Source organism: Cavia porcellus, unplaced genomic scaffold (genome assembly GCF_034190915.1).
Source record: "Cavia porcellus strain 051 isolate PalLab524CR breed Dunkin Hartley unplaced genomic scaffold, mCavPor4.1 scaffold_13, whole genome shotgun sequence".
NCBI lineage: Eukaryota > Metazoa > Chordata > Mammalia > Rodentia > Caviidae > Cavia > Cavia porcellus.
Genome location: NW_026947496.1, coordinates 4,978,568 through 4,999,697, shown reverse-complemented (window position 1 = coordinate 4,999,697; position 21,130 = coordinate 4,978,568). Strand labels below are relative to the sequence as shown.

Below are 21,130 nucleotides of genomic sequence, written 5' to 3'. Positions count from 1 at the left end.
GTCATTTATCTTTAGTAAATAGGCTTTATAATCTTTTTATTAAGGCAGCACTTGTATTTCTTTGCTCCTGAAATGATCGTTTTTTTAAAAAGTGCATTTTCATTTTCAGTTTTTGAGACAGGGTCTCACTGTGTAGTTCAGGCTGGTCTTGTACTCACTGAGTAACTCATGCTGGCCTCGAACTTTCGGTGATTCTCGGCTCCAGCCTCCCAAGTGCTGGCATCACAGAAGTGCACAACCACGCCCACGCCTAGAGAATATATTTTCTTTTTTGTGCTGCTGGTGTGCTTGTCATTTTTTTAAAACTCAGCAATGTTGCTGAGGTATAATTTGGGTGGTGGATTGATTTGGACTTTCTAGGTACGCCATCAGCATTTTCGAGTTACGCGTTTTAAACTGTTTTAATTAGGTAATGTAATCAGCTCTAAAAGTAAAAGTACGGCGATACCCACCATCCCCTACTTTTGAACCACACGCACGCCTCACAACTAACAACAATCATTAATTGTCTTATGTAGGAAACTCTTTCCCAGGGTTCCTTAGTGCTTACCCAAGCAAATAAAATTTACATTTCTTCACTTCCATGAGTAAAACACAAGAGTGGAGCGCTAAGCGTTCCTTCCCCGTTACTCCAGAAAAGCTGCTTGGGGGCGGGCCCAGGGGCGGGCCCAGGGGCGGGGCGGGCCCAGGGGCGGGGCGGGCGGAACCACCGAGGTGCGAGGCTAGAGCGGCGGAAGCGGCCGTGTCCGCGCGGGGCCCGCCGGTCCGGGACGCCAGTGAGTACGGGGTGGCTGCGCCGCGGCTGGTTTTCGTCCGAGAAGGGATGTGGGGCCGTGTGTGTGACGGAGGACGAGGCTGGCGGTGCCCGGGTCCTCGGGGAAGGGCGAGGTCCGCGCGTGACTGCCCGGTGCCCCCTGTCGCGCGGGAGCCTGGACGGCTTGGGCGCCGGTGGCTCCTTGGGCGCAGGCTCAGTTCCCGCCCTGGCGTGGAGCCTCACTGTGGCCGGAGCTGGAATTAAGGTCCTCACAGTTGGTCTGGTCAGCCCGAGAAGATACCAAGTCACATCCTGGGGTTTAGGGCAGCACGTCTTCGGGGTCATATCTGAATTCAGCCAGCCAGAGGCCCCGAAGCTGAAGGATCACAGCCCGTTGTGGAGAGGAGGAAAGTCCTAGAATGTCCAGGAAGCAGCCCGGGTCCGTCTCCCTAGTCGGATTGTTAGACCCACCCCCTGGGGCTGTTGGGAGGAACTCGTGAGTTGTGAGAGTACAGGTCGTGGTGCCGCAGGCACTTGAGCACGGAGAGGAAATCTGCACAGCTGCTCCTGGGCTGCGCAGGAGGAGCGGTTTAGATGCTTAGTGACAGTGATTCCACCTTTCTGGCTTCTCCCACAGAAACACCACTGACGCCTCAGTGAGGCTGGCGGCAGATGATGGCTGGAGAACTGGACGGTCGTGTAGCCCTAGATGCCCACTCTGCAGAGGACGAGATGGGACTTCTGATTGTGAAGGTGGAGGAGGAAGAGGCTTCTTCCTGGGTGGAGCAGAAGAGCTTGCTGGGCCCTGAACACGCCTGCCTGTGTTTCCGTGCCTTCTGCTACCTCGATGCTGCTGGCCCCCAGGACGTCCTGAGCCGGCTCCGAGCTCTGCCAACAGTGGCTGTGCCCCGAGACCCACAGCAAGGAGCAGATCCTGGAGCTGCTGGTGCTTGAGCAATTCCTGGCCGTCCTGCCTGCAGAGCTGCAGGCCTGGGTGCGCGCACAGCGTCCACAGAGTGGGGGAGAAGCTGCAGCACTGCTGGAGTTTGTGCAGGGGCCCCTGGAGGAGGCGCTGCTGCAGGTAAAAAGAACAGGTTTAGTATCTGAGAGCTGCGGTTCATGCCCTCCCAAAACGTCATGGCTGGAGTGCGGGCATTCCTTTATGATCCAGGAGCTGCCAGTCTCTGTACCATGGACCTTTTTGGAAATGAGGCAAAGTAATCCGGGCCCTTTCTCAGAATGCTATTTATATGCACGTTAAGGAAAATATGAAGGATTGCAAGGAATATAATCCTATTAAGCTTGTTAGGAAACTACTAAACAACTACACTAAAGTTTTTTTTTATTAATGTCCTGAATCATAAGGCTTAAGAAGGCTGGTAACTGGTCATTTCAAAGTGATGATAAGGGTGAATGACTTTGGAGAGACTGCCCAGTTTAAAGTGCTGTGACACTGTAGACTCTCTTGGTAACAAAGTCCTGGGACTTCTTAGGACGCAAAGGTTTGTTGCTTCCACTGGTAATTGAAGGACGTGCTATATTTTTCCTAGAGATCAGTTGCGAATAAGACCAGTTATTTTCCTAAACCCATGCACCACTGATTTCGAACCTCTGGTGGAAACAGGCTGGTTTTCCCTCCATCGTTGCTTTTCATGAGCCTGGTCCCTCTGTGTGGTGTGGTGTCCTGGTGCAGCTTCCCTCAGCACTACAGGCCCAGGCTCCACACTAGTGTGCAGCACACTGGGGTTCGTAGCTTAAGTCAGCTGTACCGAGCTCTGTAACAGCGAAGTTATTTTGAATCTCTTCAGTTTTTCTTTATAAAGAGCAAGACAAGTTCTGAGCAACACTTGGGAAAGTAGTTTGAAAACTGTCGTTTAACCATAAATATATCCTTAGACAGAAACCTGAATGTTGGGGACATCCCAGATGCCAGGCCCTCTGCTGGGGATCTCACATACTGTGACCTTATTTACTAGTTCTCCAAACGCTGTAAATTATGCTCACTTTTTAGATAAGAAAAATATTACTACTTGTTGAAAATTTTCTGCTAGTTTCTGAAGGGTTTTCATGAAAGCACAAATGTGTAAAGAAGGAAAGCGGTGGTTTAGTGTACGGCTCCAGGGTTAGTGTTGTCACAGACTGGCTGAACGACCTGAGTAAACTGCTTCAACTCAGCACCACTTTCCCAGACATCAAACCCAGATAGTAACAGTGCCCAGCACTGTGTGCACTAAATGAGTTAGTGTCCCTGAAACTCTTGCAGTAATGCCTGGGAAATAGAAAGCACTTACACATAGTTTAATAGAAATGTTTGACAAATAAATAAAAGTAAATTCATGTCTTCTAGGTTTCAGGTGACCAAGCACTTTTGGGTTATGAGGCAGGAGAGGGGATGGCAGCCCAGAGTTCACAGAGTGGCCAAGTCCCAGCAGTGAAGCCTCTGTGCAAGCATGAATCTCGGGGATCCTGGCCCTTGCAGGACACAGGTAAATATTGTCTCCCAGTGTGTCTGAATTCTACTGGCCTTGCCCAGTTTCACCGAAACGTGGCCTGGAAGATTGGCTGACCATGCTTGACGTGCTTATCACTGATGAGCTCTACTTTGAGAGGGAGACTAAAGGGTGCTAGTGAAGTGACAGAGAACTCTCCTGGCCAAGCCTAGACACAGCACGATGGCAGGGGAGTGTGGCTTGGAAGGACTTGGTCCTCCATTCTGACATGAATTGTGGAGCCTCTCTTATCATAGCCAGTGTGGTTGGCGCTGAGGATGACACCGTCAGTGAGACGCCTCCTCCATGGAGCTTCCACTATGTGTGAAAGATGCCAAAGAGACACATTAGTAGCACAAGTTTAAATAGTCATTCCGAAGAAGAAAACATCTATAAAGTCAGCCAGAATGTCTAACAGTTGTAGGAGACTGCAACCTAAATGACACAGATCTCCTACCCTTAGGATTGTTACTAAAATTGCACAACACTCAATTGGTAGGGAAGGACTGTGTCCTTGGGCGACCTCTCCTGTGCCTTGAACATGTGTGACAGTCCTTGCCACCCAGGCACTGGGACTCCAGCCAATGCTCATTCTTCATCTCTGCAGAGGTTCTAACCATACCACTTTGTGTCCTGTTCGGTGTTTCCCTCCTGTAAGGAAGTCTGCAGTTGAATCTGACTTGTCTCTCTCAAATCTGAGCAAGGCCTATGCAAGCAGACTCCCATTCCTGCCTTTTTGGGTCCAGCTTTGACTGACTTAGTTTTTCAAAGCCAAGTCAGAATGGACCCTCACACTCCTAAAGATGTGCTGAGCACAGTTCCTCCCCTTCCCTAGCAGAGTTCATAGGAGCTTCAAATGACAAAGCTTTGTTGTTTTGATTCTTTTCACCGCTCCACATGAGGGTTCTGCTTTCCTGCGTAGATTTTATATCTTTGCACTCTAAAGTTAGAGCCAGTGGGGACTGGGCATGTTAGAAAGGAACACTTTGTATAAATTTGTGTGACAAAAATTGATGATGCAGTTTTTGAATTTGGGTTGCCCATGGCAGGGAGGCTGATGGCAGGGCAGATCTCATCCAGGGCTTTTTTCGTAGTAGCTGCCTAAGACGACAGCTGCAGAGAAGATGCAGTGGCAGCTGACGAGCTTCCGCCAGAGTCCCAGGTAAGGTGAGTCCCTTCCCTTACTTCCTTCATTACTGTCCTTCCTGCAGAGCTGTCATCCTGTCTATGCCGCCTGTGCCGCCATCATGGATCCCCCACCTGGTCCTAGGGGGATGTGAATTTGCTCTTTCAGTCCCAGGTTGCTTACTGTCAGCTTCACCGAAGTGTGCAGTTTCATTGCTGGCTTGCAGAACTGTCTGTTGCCCAGATACTACCACTCCATCCCTTTGGTGGTCTTCTTCTGTTGCTGTGGAGGCTGCTGAAAGTGGAAGACGTCCCTGACGCTATCCCCTGGGAAGACCCAGCTGGTTTCCTCCCACGTGACCCTTTGCAGAGATGAAAGGCAGCCAAGCTGGGGCTGCGCTGGCTCCCTGGGTAAGACCAAGGGACTCCGGGGCTCCGGAGGGGTCTCTGCATGCTTTGCAGTGAGACCTGCTGGCCCTGGCAACCTGTCAGAACTGGTGATCCCTGTGCCACATAGATTCAGAGCGACCATTTTTAAAGCCACCAGCCCTTCAGCCTCCACTCTTGTTTTCTTATGGGCTGTGCCGGGGTTCTAGTCTGAGTGCGTGGATGAAGCAGCTGAGATGCCTGGCACCGACCTGGCTCAGAGAAGACACACAGCACAGTTAATTTCGGGGCTGGGGCTGGGACTGGGGCTGGGGCTTAGCAGGGGAGTGCACAGCGCTGGTTCAGTGCCTAGCTCAGGGACATAGTGCAGTCAAATACATATTTGCTCCCCTTCCATTCCTGCCCCAGTAGCCATTCTGTTTGGGGACCCTGTCTGTCTCTGGATGCAGTCCAAGAGCACCTTCCTTGTCTTTGGTCACTGGCCAGGTTCAGAGTTGTAACACTTTGGAAGTTCTTCATCTTGCCCCGTTCACTGCCACCTTCCACTCAGCCCCCTCAGCATCTAATCCTCCTGGGTGGCCCTGCCTTTCTTTTCTTATTGCTTAGTGACCCTCCTCCCCCAAACCAGCACCACGTGACACCCTGGCACAGTCCTCGGCCTCGTCCCCCCTCCCTGCATTCCCTCCCGTGCCTTCTGCCAGTGCCCCTGCTCCGTTCTCACCTCTCTGCTCCCCAGCACCGTTCCTCCCATCCTGGTTCCTGCACTCGAATCCTCCTTGCTCGCAGAGAGCCCTGCAGTTCTCGCCTCCCTGGTGCACATCACACAGCTTTCCTCCACACTGGGCCTAACCCACCGTTGTTGGCCCTGGCTGTTTCAGGTGGTGAAATGCAGGTGAAGGTCAGGGGCTTGTCTCCAGCTGAGGAGTGTCCAGGACAAGAGCCTGGGCAGACTCCATGCCACCTGGATGGGGACATTGCCCAGGGTCCTGCTTGTGCTGAGGCTGGTGAACAGGAGGACAGGTTACAAGGAAAGCAGAACAATGCTGTGAGGAGTGGGCATCATGTTTGTCTCGAATGTGGAAAGAGCTTTGCTCAAAGTTCAGGCCTGACCAAGCACAGGAGGATCCACACAGGTGTGAAACCCTATGAGTGAAGAGTATGGCAAAGCCTTTAGTCACAGATCAGACCTTGTCAAATACCAGAGAACACACACAGGCGAGAAGCCCTACGAGTGTGAAGACTGTGGGAAAACCTTCAGCCAGAGCTGCAGCCTCCTGGAGCATCACAAGATTCACACTGGGGAGAAGCCATACCAGTGTACCATGTGTGGCAAAGCCTTTAGGCGGAATTCACATCTCTAGAGACATCAGTGGCTCCATGGGAATAAAAATGAGCTTGGAGAGGTAGGTAAGGCCAAGATGGAAAGCCAGCGGGAAAATGCCGAAACTCCTGTGTCTTACAAATGTAGAGTGCAAGAGAAGTTTCACTCAGAAAATAGGACTTACGGAAAATCAAAAAATCCACACTGGGTAGAAACCCTACCAGTGTGACACATGTGAAAAGGCTTCACTCAAACTTCATACCTCATTCAACTTAAGAGAAGCCACATAGGGAAGAAAATTCGGTCATAGTGACCACTTGTATGTATAGGAAAGTTGCTGTTCATTTGTCATTGAATTAAAGGCACCTGGAGCCTCACTGTCTATGGAATTTGTAAGCTGGGGTTTTATTTACTAATAGACATCAGGTGTTTTCAAAATACATTCTGGCCGAGGTGAATCGTCTGTATTTTAGAAGGTGTTTGGAACAGAGCTGAGTCCATACGAGGCTGTGGGAGAGTTTTTTGGAGGTGTAGGACCTCAGTGTTTCTTTCTCACCCACTGGAACTAAATGAGCCTCCAGACTCACTAATTTCTATCAGCCTGCACTTTAAGATGTCCTCCTGCTGCCAGGACCATACTTTTTCATTGTAGTGAATGCAATATGATTGGTCAGATTCATGAAGTCTCACGGTCCCCTCTGTGCCTTGTATACAAGTGCTAATGTGCATTTATTAAGTGCACCGTGAGGTTACTTACATAACCTAAAATCTCATGTCTATACTTTTGTAGAACTTTTTATCAAGATCAATTTGCTTGTACCTAAGAGTTGAGGTTCTAAGTTCTGAGTCAGTCTACGTGTTTTTTTCCATATACATAGGATTGATAGGGTGGGAGGAAGGTGAGATAACTGATAGAATTGATTTTGTTGCCTAGCCATTCTATTCAGAATTCTTAAAGAGCTTCATCATTGAATCATCAATGCATGCTATTCATGAATTCAGTTCTTTAATTTGTCTCTGATGCTGTTTGTGCTACTCTTGAGGGAGAAAGGTTTTCCTGTTCAGTTGGTATGAAAATCAGTTATGCAGTTGGAATAAAATGATTCATTTTCTGAGCTTAAGCACTTTTGTTTTTACGTTTTAATCCTCTTGGGCCTAAGCAAGGGCCCCTCAAAGCTGTAGTTCGGTACCTCTTCATCTCCCTTGTCAGCAAGTACTGTGTGGTGAAGTGTAGGTTTACACTTCCTGCAGGTCAGCACATTGCTACCAGTAGTATTTAAACCAAGTGTCTCACTTGCAGAATGACACTTCTGGTGTTTGACAGTCTTGATCATCTTACATCTTAATTCCCAAAGCCACCTATATGGAAACATCTCTTTTTTTATGACAAGAAGTTTGACCTTAAACTCAGAGCATTTAGTTTGTCATTAAACACGCATTTTAGATCATTCTTTTTCTTTCTTCCTTCTTTCTTCATTTTTACCCTGTCCTCATCTTCATCTTTCTTTTTGTCTTTGTCATCTCCTCCTCTTTTTTCCTTTGTCCTCCTTTTCCTGCCCTCTCCTTCCTGCTCCTGATAATCCAAATTTCAGTCTTGTCACTTTAGGTGAGAAAACCTCATTTTTTCCAGGATGACTGAGTGGTCGTTGGGTCCATCTTTCTATATAGCAAACATCACTTCAATCAGACACTGAGCTCTTTTTTTTTTTCAATTTCAGATCCACACAGTGTTTCAGAGATCTTCAAAGATAACAGTGATTCCTCTTGGTGACATTTGTGTTAATTTGAGGTCACATTCTGTGAACAAACAAATAGCTGCTTCAGCACAATCCTCTGTTGGACTTTCCAGGAGCAAAGTGAACATCTCTAAGCATAAAACATTATTGCTAAATTTTTGTTAAGAAGATGTGCCACAAATTTTGAACCAAAGTTGCCTTTCAGTTCTTTAATAGCTTTTTCAAAAATTGAAAGTTAACATCTTGATGATTAATTCTCTAATTTGTGGAAATTTTCAGTTGATAATTGTCACCAGTGCTTCTTTAACATGAGTGGAGAGCAGGGCACACTGTGCTTGTAAGACAGATCTGGACGCAGTCCTCTTTCCCTGACTGTATTTTCTTGATGAAGCTGTTGAATAATAATACATACATTGGAAATGTTGACTGTTGGTAAGAGCACTGGTGACTTCTCTAGGGCCTCCCAACCCTCCCTCTGTTAGGCTGTATTTTTACCTGTAATCTGCTCCTGCGCCACCCTGAGCATTGCGGGAGGAATGTGTGCTCCAGCACCATGAGTAAGGAGAGGTCCTGCTTGTGTTCTTTGTAGTAGGTTCATCCTGAGCTGAACTCTGGAGTGTTGATGGTTCTGAGCTGTTTCTACCCAGAGTTTCTAGGACCTTTTCCTATCTCCTCCTGTCTTTCTCTGAGTTTTTCTTGGTCACTGCCTTTTGTTTTTACGTTTTAATCCTCTTGGGCCTAAGCAAGAGGATTAAGCCTAAGCAAGATTATTATTATGGTAATAAGAATGTCCTCTTCTTGGATGTTCATAGTCTGACTTGATGAAATCAGAGTAACCTCCATCCCCAGGGGAACATTTCTTTTTTTTTTATTGGTACTGGGGATCGAACTCATGACCGCCTGCTTGCAAGGCAGATGCTTATGCCACTGAGCTAAATCCCCAGCCCCTAAGGGGAACATTTCTTTTTCTGCATATCTATCTGGAGAAGAGGTAACCTGAAGAGAATTAGAGTTTTCTGTCATAAACGGAAGAATATCAATGCCACACTATTCATTTTGTTGCCAGTTGATCTGATAAAGACTTCTCAAGTTGGTGCATGTTATAGGTACTCAATGGTCTGAATTCCTTTACAGTTTTCTTTTTCTGCCTGCAAATACATGGTAGCTATGGCCCACTTACTAATTCTTTGAATTGACCGAACTGTTGGCATAACTATATTGCGGCAGCACTATTAGGTGTCACTTCTGTTTGTCTTCATATTGAAGTTGAATAAATGATTCTGAAGCTTCACTGGGCCAGCTACCATGACATCAAATATACCCATCAGGAATAATCTTAAGCAAATAAAAGGTTTTGTTTATCTGTGTGGTGTTGGACTGAAATGAGGGCCTAGTGCATGCTAGGCAATTGCTCCAGCACCAAGCTACATCCCCAGCCAACAAGACCAGTATTATCTATTATATAGTTATAATCACAACTGCTCATGTTACTGCTGATGGCTATCACTTCTACCTTGGATTTGCTTCACTTTCCAGTGTTCTTCCTTTATTTCCTGCCTCCTGTTGTTGAATTCAAAATATATGTGGGTGTAAGATACCTTGAAGGTCTCTGATCCCCTAAATCAGTGGTGGTGGACCTATGGTGAGAGTGCACAGCAGGTTGGTTTTTGTCACTGAAAGTTCTAAAAAATTGGCCATCATTGCCTTGGATGTTCTCATTGTGATAACACGTCTATCGTACAAAGATGGAAGCCTGTCACAGAGCATTCTCCGTGCACTGTGCTCCCAGGGTAACACACGTAGTCCATACCTAGTGTCTGTCATGTGCTCCACGTGGCCCTCACAACCTTCACTGCTCTGCATTGCCAGTTTAGCTTTAACTAGTAACCTTACTCCATGATACTCACATTTCTACTTTAGCCTTCAAACCTATTTTTTGCGGTTTCACTCTGGACCTTCCTCTATTTAATTGCAAAATGGGGGCAGTTCCCCAGCTTGGTACTATAAAAATAAATCTTTGGAGACTGGGTTTGGACATAGTAACCTGAGGTGATACAACATCAGGCACAGGGCCGTGGCTACCACAAGCCCTTGGTTTTCTCCCATTCTCTGTAATGGTTCAGTTCTGTAAATGAGGAATCACCCACACGGCCTCTGTGTCCATTACCCAGTTTCATTTTATGACCTGCCTCCAAAATTGGACACAAATCAGCAGAATGCTATCTCAGATGTACAGAAAAAGATGATTTTTTTAAAAAAATTAAAATTTTTATTTTAAAGAGAGTAAAACCAAGCAAAACAAAACAATAAAACCAATCAAAACAAGATAATGTGACATAAAATTTCAAAACAAGATAATAGGAAATCAACAATGGCTACCATAATGTCTCTCATTTTCTTCAAAATAGCTGCCCATGCCCTCAGACATAGCAAACAAATGAAACAACAGAATAGAACCAATAAAAACAAAACAATGAATGCAGTATGGACTTCAAAGCAAGTTAATAGTAAATCCAAAATGGCTACCATGATATATCTTATCTTCAAATTAGCTGCCCATGCCATTAGACATAATAAAATCAAACAAGATAGACAATAAAACCCAACCCAAGAAAACAATGAGAATAATACAGGAACTTGAAAAAGACAACAGAGAATTAACAATGGCTATCACCTTCAGGAGATCCCTCATGTATGCTACACTGTGTGTTGTTATCCTTTTAACAGATGATCAGACTACCGGCTTTAGGCTTGCAAAGTCAGTGAAACCCTAAACACTACAAACAATAAATTGTATTTTACCTCATTAGCTATTACCACAGCCTCTGTTTCTTCAGATCAGCTGGTCATTTACGGGTGTGGGGGAACCTTGGCTCTTATCTCCTTGCCCGCGTGCCAGAAGGGGCTGGTGTCAGGCTTCCCCTCAGTCAGCCTGTGCATGACATGGGCTCACAGGAGGTTTAGCTTCTTGTTCACTTCTTGTTCTCCTTCCCTGCAGTCTGTGAACGGCACCAAGTCACAAGAGAGGGCTGGCATCTTAGAAAAAGATGCTTTCATACTTGAAACTTTAAGAACAGAGCAGAATATGGTGAATGCCAAACTCAACATGCTTAAAACCAAATTCTGTCATCTGGTTTTCCTTCTGCCTCCCTCACACTCCTTGCTTTGCACTACCGATACTTCCACGATGACCACAGCCTGTCTCATGTCTTTAAATACCATCCATATTCTGAGACATCCTAGCAAACTCCACCATTGAATTTAACTCATTATATCCAGTTGCTTACTCAACTTTTCCACTTGGATTCTAACAAAAACCTCAAAATTAACATGACCAAAACATAATTTTTGATTCCTGTACCTCCATCACAACCCTACTTTTCTCCATCTTTCCATCTCTTTAAGTTTATTCTCTTCATTCTCTCCCCTGTGTCATAATTGTTAACTCATTTTCTCACATTCTAAGTCCTAAATAAAAATAAATCCTGTCAAACTCCACTTTCAAAATACATCTGGAGGCTGGGAATGGGGGTGCACACCTATAATCCCAGCAGTCAGAGGATGAGATGGGAAGATCACTGCTAGTTTGAGACCAGCCTAGGCTATGCAGTGAATTCAGTGCCAGCCTGAACTACATGGTGAGACACCATCTCAAAAAAAACAGACCTTGGAATCCAGTCACGTTTTACCACATTCATGGCCACTATCCTACTTCATCTAATCAATGTTTCTTCCCTGGATTTTGCTTATAGCTTTAGCCAACGTGTTTTCCAAAATCTTACCTTTGACCCCTCTGCCTCCGTGGACCTACCTCCAGCTCCTTGGTAGAACTTCTTCGTATATGAGCCAGAGGGATTATTTTGAAATCTAACTCAGATATCTCTCTTGTGTTCAAAACTGTCCAATGATTTTATAATGATCAAAACTCATTATAGCCAGTTGCTTACTCAACTTTTCCACTTGGATTCTAACAAAAACCTCAAAATTAACATGACCAAAACATAATTTCTTTCTCAATATCTTTTTTAAAAATTATTTTATTTATTATCTTTTTTTTTTTTTTTTTTTTTTTGAGACAAGGTGTTGCTATGCAGTTCAGGCTGGCCTTGAACTCACATTGTAGCCCAAGCTGGTCTTGAACTTGCAGTGATTCTCCTGCCTCAGCCTCCCAAGTGCTGGTATTACAGGTATGTGCCACCACACCTGGCTTAATTTTTTATTGTAAAGTGAATAAAACCAAGCAAAATAAAACAGAATAAAGCCAATCAAAACTAAGTGATATAAAGTTTCAAAACAAGAAATTAACAGTGGCTACTGTAATGTCTGTTGTCTTAAAATAGCTGCCCATACCATCAGACACAGAAAAATCAAACAAAATAGAACAAAGTAGAGCCCATAAAAACAAAACAATGAATGCAGTACAGGACTTCAAAATAAGATAATAGTAAATCCAAAATGGGTTATTACAATGCTACCTTATAACTCTGGATTTCTTCTCTAGACTAAAGGGAGATCCAGCATCTTGTGCAATGTAAACTTTTAAACTAGCTCTGATAGATTTCACTGCAACAGATTAGCCTGTTACAGCAATAGTTGAATTGATTCCACAGGAATAATCCAGACTCAGAGGACAATTGAATGACAGTGAATTTGTCTGCTGAACCCAACACTGCACCCAGGGAGAAGAATAGCAGGTGTTGCTAACCCATGAACCCAGGGTCAATCAGGCCCAGCAAGAATGCCTGCAACATGCCAGAAATAGGCTCTGAGCTTGAGTTAACCCTAGTTTTGCAACAGAATGATCATTGGAGTAATTGGGGTATGATCACTTAAATTGACAAAAAAGTGACTTGGGAATCATATATGCAGTGGCTCATTGGAATATCTAATCGATGTTCCCAGTGGACATTTTACTGGTTTATGTTTTGTATATTCCTTGAGTTATTTAGGATATTTTTTATTGTTTCCTGTGTGTTTTGGGTTGTTACTTTTGTAGAATTGTGCTCTCATTGGCTTGAATTTTATAGATGTCTGGGTTCTCTCCCTCAGCTAGAGAAGAGACAAAAATGGGAAAGAGTAACTGCAAGTTATATCATACATAAATGATATAAGAGTGAAACTGTGGATACTGTTTTAAAATGAAATATTCATGTGGCAAAACAAACAGATGTCACTTAAACATTTGATGTAGCACATACTAGTACTGCATATACAAAGCTGAAAATTACAAGGAGGCAATATCCTACTAAAAAGCTTCATTAATCACATACTTAACCCACTTCTCTAGTTCCCAACTGGCAGAAACTCTCTGTCCCCCAGAAAAAGGATAAAGAAAAAGAGGGGGATTCATAAATTTAAAAATAAAAATATAAATAAACACAGATATAAGTAGGAGAATGGGAAAACAAAGAAAACATCTAACCACTACCACCCCCAGCTCATCTAAGGCAGAGCATGGGGACATAAAGGGAAAAAAATAGCAGAAATGTATGAAAAGTTGTTAGAAAGGATGGAGAAAATAAAAATTCAAATAGGAAGTGAGCCAAATATTTACAGCAGTGACACTCAATATGCCCATGGTGAATTTTAGAAAAACAGATAAAAAATTGGATGAGCTATTCAAGATAGTTCAAAACTTGACTGACAGATTCAGGAAAGACATTAAAATCCTATAAAAGATATCATACAGAAAGACCTGGAATAAAAATAAGTATAAAATTCATACATTCCAGAAAAGAAAAAAAAAAAAAACATTGTGAAGGCTGAGTATCTGATAAGGAGGACAAAATAGTGAATTACAATAAAGAACTCAAAAAGAAAGTAAGTGATCAAAAGAAGACCATTCAGCAGTTACTAGATGGCAACAAAAAGATTAAGGCTAATCAGAGTTAGAGAAAATGCTTGAGGATTACACAGATGGATTCACTAATGTTACAGAAATTACTGAATAAAAATTTTCCAAATATAAGATTTTAAAGTAAGTCATGCTTATAGAAGACCATACAATTACAACAAAATGAGGAGTTCACCAAGGCATATCATCTTTAAATAAACTGATATACAGCAAAAAACTCAAATTTTATTTTATTTTTAAATATATATATATATATTTTTTTTTTTAACATTTTTTTTCTTTTTCCTTTTTATCAGTACCGGGGATTGAACTCACGACTGCCTGCTTTACAAGGCAGGCGCTTATGCCGCTGAGCTAAATCCCCAGCCCAAATATTTTTATTTTGAGACAGAATCTCACTATATTCATCAGGCTGGCTTTGAATTCACTATGTAGCCCAGGTTGGCCTTGAATTTGCAGCAATTCTCCTGCCTCAGCCTTCTCAGTACTAGGATTACAGAGGTGCACCACCACACCTGGCAAAAAACAGAATTGTAAGGGAAGGCAGAGAAAAACAAAAAATTACATGTAAAGGTAAACCAATCAGAATCACAGCAGACTTCTCTACAGAAACCCTTAATGGTCAAAAGACCTTGGAGTAAAGTATTTCAAACCTTAAGAGCAAATAATTTCCAAACCAGATTAAATTAGCCTGTAAAGCTATCCTTCAAAATAGATGGAGAAACAAGGTATTTGCATTAAAAAGACCAGCTCTAGAAAAAATATTCAAGAATAGTCTCAACAGATACATAAAATTAAAACACACCTAAAAACACAGAGAAAACTAGTCAGATCAGTGGATAAAAAACACAAAACATCAAAAAAAGTAAAATAAGTTATAAACCAACAGATAAAGAAGACAATGACAGTAAATAACCAGCACATCTCTATCAATGTTAATGGCCTCAACTCATCAAATGACAGACTGGGGCCTGGGATTTAGCACAGCAGCATAAGCGCCTGCCTGGCAAGCGTGAGGTTGTCAGTTTGATCTCTAGTACCAAAAAAAAAAGAAAACAATAAAAGTAAATGCATTTCAGATCAGAAATAATCTCCCAGGTAAAATAAGAAATCATAAATGTAATAAAAGAAATGCTGAACACATCCAAAGAAGACATAGCTTAAAAGATAGAGGAGCACTGCAAAAAGATGGAAGCCTTAAATGAACAGTATAAGAAACACAATGCATAAAACATTCAAAGAGATTCAGGAAGTCAAAAATGCCATTGAAAGCTGGCAAAACCACCTCAACAGATATGAAAATAGATTTTCAGACTTCAAAGTCTAGATTTCAGCTAGTAAACAGGGAAGGAAAGTTGTTTTTTTAAAATAAGGAACAGGAAATAATTCAACAGTTGCAAGATGATGCAATGAAAAACAATGTAATATTAATAGGTGTCAACTAAAAATGACAACAGACAACATAAATAATATAAAAACAATATTTACAGAATTAATAGCCAAAAATTTCCCTAACATGGGAAAGGAAACTGACATACAGATAAGTGAAGCATATATAATTCCAATTAGCCATAACCAAAATAAATCTATACCCAGACATGTAATCACCATCCCAGAAATTCAACCTGAGAACAGAATACTAAAAGCTGTTAGAGAAAAGAAATAAATCACCTATAAAGGAAAACCCATCAGAATCACAGCAGACTTCTCAACACAAGTCAAGAAAAGCATGGAGTGAAGTATTTCAAATTCTAAAGGAAAATGACTTCCAACCCAGACTGATGTACCCTGAAAAAATACCTTTCAGAAGTGATGAATAAATAAGATACTTCAATGACAGCATCTGAAGAACTTCATGACCACCAAACCAACCTTGCAAAGAACATTGAGAGATATTCCACGTAAATATAACTATGACTTCAAGAACACCAGCAGGAAAATCCACCAAGCTAGGTAAATGAACAGTGGAGAAAGTTAAAGAATCAACAGCAGAAAGATAACAAAAACAAGCCAATATGTATCCATTATAACCATTAATATAAATGGCCTTAATTCACCAATTAAATGAAACAGGTTGGTAAAATGGATCAAGAAACAACATCCAATCATATGCTGTGTAAAAGAAACCCTTCTAACCCAAAAGGAAATTCATAGACTGAAAGTCAAAGGATGGAAAACAATACTTTGTGCTGTAGGCACACACACAAAAAGCAGGGATAGCTATTCTGTTTGCAGACAATGTGAATTTCAAACCAAGAATGATCAAAAGAGATAAAGGTCATTACATACTGGCTAGGGAAAAACACCAAGAGGAAGAGATAATAGTCTTAAATATATATGCACCAAATATGGGCACATCCAGCTGTACAAAACAAATATTCATAGAAATGAAAAGTCAAATAAGTGATAACAATTATAATGGGAAACCTTAACATCCCATTGACACAGAGACATCAACTAGACAAAAAATCAGCAAAGAAATAACAGAACTGAATCACATTTGTGAACAAATGGACTTGGTGGATGTATAGTGTACCACCCAACAACATCAGAATTTACATTCTTCTCAGCAGCACACGGGACATTCTCCAAAATAGACCATATACTAACCCACAGAACATGCTTAAGTAAGTGCAAAAGAATCAAAATGATTCCATGTTTTATTTGATCATAGTGCCATGAAACGAATTAATGACAGAAGAAACTGCAAAAACTCCATTAACACATGGAAATTAAATAATATACTCAGAACAATCAGTGAGTTACAGAAGAAATTAAACAATATCTACAAGGAAACAAAAATACAAATACAACTTACTGGAACCTGTAGGATACAATAAAAGCAGTCCTCAGAGGGAAATTTATTGTGGTAAATTCCCCCATCAGGAAAACAGAACCAACAAAAATAACCTGATGCTACACCTCAAACATCTAGAAAAAGAATAGCAAGTCAAGCCCAAAGCCAAAAGAAGGTAGAAAATTATAAAGAGCAGGACAGAGATTAACACAATAGAGACAAAAAAAACCAGTACAAAAAATAACGAATCGGCAGTGTGGCAGACTGTGGCCCTATCGGGGAGAACCACCAGTGTCTCCTGAGATCCACGCCATGTTTGAACTTAGGATGCTGGGAAGCCAAGCAAATAGCTCCCCTCCCTGATAAGTGACTGCAGTATGGCAGACTACAGCCCCTCCAGGGGGAAAACCACCAATGTCTTCTGAGATCCAAACCATGTTGGAACTTAGGATGCTGGGAAACCAAGCAACCAGCCTGCCTCCCTGCTAAGCAATAGTGAACCTAGTGGTATACAGCCTAGAGTCAAACATCCCACTACCCTTACCTCACTTCTCCTGTCCCCCCATTGGCAAATGGAAACCAGAAATCTGAGCATCTCCTGGGAGGTTGACCATAGCAAATAAGGGGGATTTCTTTCTACCATCTCTTTGAAGGCAAATATTTTTATTACTGTTTTGCTCTATTCTGATTAATGAAACTGCTCTATTCAATATTCTGTTTTGATAAGTTCTATAATGTTCTGTATTTCATTTTATTGTGATATACGTGACTGAAAGAACAACTATGGTAAAGATAACGAAATATACTGTGATACCTATTACTGTTATCCCGGTAACCTGCTATGAAGTTCTGTACCAATTTCACTGTACAATCTTAGTTGGCTTTATTCTGTCTCGTTCTGTTGTATTTTACTACGTTCAAAATAAAATTTTAAAAATAATGAATCAAAGTGTTGGTTCTTCAAAAGAGTAAATAAAATTGATAAGCTCCTAGCCAAGCTTATTAAAAAAGGAAAGAAAAATCTCAAATTCATTCAATAAGGAATGAAAAGAGTGAAATCACTACAAATCCTGATAATCTGAAGATTATCCATATTTACTTTGAAAACATTTACTTCTTAGGTTTGATAACACAGAAGAGATGGACAGATTCCTAGAAACATATAAACTACCAAAGCTGGATCAATAAGATGTAAAACTGCTGAATAACCCAATTTCAGATAATGAAATTGAAAAATGTGATTAGAACCTTACCAACAAAGAAAAGCCCAGGTTCTAATGGATTCATTGTGGAATTGTACAAGAAATTCAAGGAAGACTTAATGCCAACACTCCTCAAACTCTTCACTGAAATTGAAAGGGAAGAAATTCTCCCTAACTCATTTCGGAAAGCAAGTATTACCCTAATACTAAAACCAGAGAAAGACCCAACCAAAAAGGAGAACTACAGGCCAATCTCCCTCATGAACATAGATGCAAAAATCCTCAGTGAAATACTGGCAAACAAAATAAGCAAGTCATCAAGAAGATTATATGCCACAACCAAGTGGGATTCATCCCAGGAATACAGGGATGGTTCAACATATGCACATCAATAAATATAATATACCATATCACTATGCCAAAGAATCAATTGATCATTTTAATAGAAAAATAAAAAGCTTTTGATAAAGTCCCACACTCATTCATGATAAGAATCCTGCATAAAATTGGAATAGATGGTTTTACCTCAATCTGTTAAAAACTATCTATGACAAACCAACAGCCAGCATCACATTAAGTGGTCAAAACCTGAAAAGCTGAGCTTTCACTTTAAATTAGGAACAAGACAAGAATGTCCATTATCACCACTCCTATTCAATATAGTGCTGCAAACAGCCAGAGAAATTAGACGAGAGAGAAATAAAAGGAATAAAGATAGGAAAGGAAGAAGTCAAATTATTATTGACAAGATACTATACATAAAAGACACCCAAAATTCCATTGAAAAAACTTCTAGATGTAATGATCTGTGGAAAGCCCTATAATTGGCTGCCACCTTATATTAACAGACAACAGCCACCTTAATCTCTAGGAGTTTAGGAGTTAAGTTACCATTTGGTAGTTAAGCTTCTCTCCTTGTGGGTAGCCTGTCTCTCCTTAGGTCACAGGTCCCTATGGTTTGGCCCATTCAGGGATTATGCAAACCAGCCCGCTTTATGAGCCCTGCATGGGAGATTTGAATTACTCTATAAACCCCCCCCCCCGGTCTTGCCACTGTTGCTAAGTTACCTGCTGACATCTCAGAACCCAACTCTGTCCTCCCCCAATACTCTATATATTTGTTACTCTTTCTTTGAATAAATGAGACTTGATCAGAGCACTGTCTTGTCTCCATTCTTCACGTCTCTTGTCTCTTCTCATCCCCACAGCCCCTCTAGCATCTGCATTGACTCACTTGCAGGCCGGGACAATAAGCAAATTCAGTAATATAGCTAGATACAAAGTCAGCATTCAAAGGTCAATAGCATTCCTGTACACAAACAACAAACTCACTGAAAGAGAAGTAAGAGAAACCTTCACAATAGCATCCAAAAATGAAATACTTAGGAATCAATCTAACAAAGGAAGTAAAAGACCTATTCAGTCAAAATTACAGTACTCTAAAAAAAAGGAATTGAAGAGGATCTCAGAAGATGGAAAGACATTCCTTGTTCATGGATAGGAAAAACAAACACTGTGAAAATGGCCATTCTCCAAAAAATTTTTATACAGATTTAATGCAATTCCAATCAAAATACCATTGGCATACCTCATAGATCTAGAGAAATCATTCCTAAAATTCATCTGGAACCAGAAGAGACCTAGAATAGCAAAGGCAATTCTGGGCAACAAAGGCAAGGCAGGAGACATCAGAATCCCTGACTTGAAGTTATACTACAAAGCTACTGTGATAAAAATTAACATGGTACTGGAATAAAAACAGACCTGAAGATTAATGGAATGGATTAGAAGATATGACCACAACTACAAACACATTCAAACACCTTGTCTTTGACAAAGGGGCCAAACATGTTCACTGGAAGAAAAATAGCCTCTTTTATAAAGACAGTTTAAAAACCAGGCCCCCACAATTCAAAGGCCCTATTCAAAATGGGCATATGAGATGAATACACACTTCTCAGCTGAAGAACTATAAATGGCAAATAAATACATAAAAAATGTTCAGCATCATAGGTCATTAGAGAAATGCAAATTAAAACAACACTGAGATTTCATCTCACTCAAGAAAGAATGGACAGGATCATGAAAACTGCCAATAAAAAATGCTAGAGAGGCTGTGGGGAGAAAGGAACTCTCCTGCACTGTTGGTGGAAGTGTGGAATGGTGCAACTACTGTGGAAATCAGTGTGGAGTTTCCTCAAAAAGCTGGGGTTGGATGTCTCATTTGACCCAGGTATTCCACTTCTAAGCATTTTCCGAGAGGAACTGAAAACATACACTGATATATGTGCACCAATGTTTATAACAGCACAATTTGTAATAGCCAGATCTTGGAAACAGTCTAAATGTCCATCAAATGAGGAATAGATAAAAAAGTTGTGGTATTTTTATACAATGGAGTACTACTCAGAAACAAAGAAGAATCACATTGAGGTGTTTATAGGTAAATAGATGTGATTCGAGGCCATACTCATAAGTGAAATAAATCAAATTCACATGTGTAAATACCATATTGTCTCCGTAGTATAAGAAACTGAAAGAGTAAATAAGATACAAAATCTTCAATAAACGTTGTGAAAGGGTAAGAAATTGCTCAAAGGGGAAAAAAACTCAAGGAAAAGGAAAAAGAAGAAAGGGAAAAGAAAAAAAGATATAAATTTGTATATATGTACTTAAGATAGCTAAGGTGGTTGTACTACTAGTTCTATTAGTTCTTGGAACAGTTAACATTGATAGGATTAAATCAATTTTGCATGTCTCTATCTGGTAATCTGAGTAAGTCTTTTGAACACAACTACGCAGAATAACAACCTTTGTTATACTCCTACCACCTTGTTTTGAAAGCCTATATTGTTATTGTTTTGGGCTCTTTATTATTGTTATTTGTCTCTTGTTTGTTGTTTTTCTTATATTTTATTTTCCCTCTAATACTGAAAGGATTGTTGTACATGTATAGGCTTATACATGCCTAGAACTCCTCCTAAAGAGTTTACAAGAATTGATTTTATTATGTATGATAGTATGAACAGCTACTTGGAAGAAAACGAGACATTATGGTAGCCATTGCTGATTTCCTATATCTTGTTTTGAAGTCCAGTAATGCTTTTATTCTTTGTTTTGATTGATTTTAGTTTGCTTTATAATATTTGATTTCAACATGTAAAAGTATGAAAAGCTATTTTGAAGAGAATAAGAGATATTATGGTAGCCATTGTTGATTTTCCTATTGTCTATTTTTGGGGGGATTTTCGTTTTTGGGGTTGTTTTTTTGGTACTAGGGATTGAACTCACAACCTCACACTTACCAGGCAAGCACTTGAGCCGCTGAGCTAAATCCCTGGTCCCTGTTGTCTGGTTTTGAAGGCCCATAATGTTTTCATTATTTTGTTTTGATTTGTTTTATACTATTTTGTTTTGTTTGAATTCATTGTGTGTGACGATATGGATAATTATTTTGAAGAAAAC

General features: G+C 41.2%; 1 long non-coding RNA gene across 4 annotated transcripts; it reads left to right on the top strand.

Annotated features, from left to right (window-relative positions):
* The first annotated feature begins 686 nt into the window (after window positions 1–686).
* On the top strand, window positions 687–7,197 carry LOC101787498 (uncharacterized). 4 transcript variants are annotated; one of them, XR_010051069.1, is made up of 4 exons: window positions 687–776; window positions 1,392–1,835; window positions 3,102–3,240; window positions 4,338–7,197. It is a non-coding gene; the product is annotated as an uncharacterized LOC101787498 (long non-coding RNA). The 4 variants fall into 4 exon arrangements; XR_010051071.1 differs by lacking the exon at window positions 687–776 and adding an exon at window positions 783–1,019; XR_010051070.1 differs by lacking the exon at window positions 687–776 and adding an exon at window positions 783–1,193.
* Window positions 7,198–21,130: the final 13,933 nt, after the last annotated feature.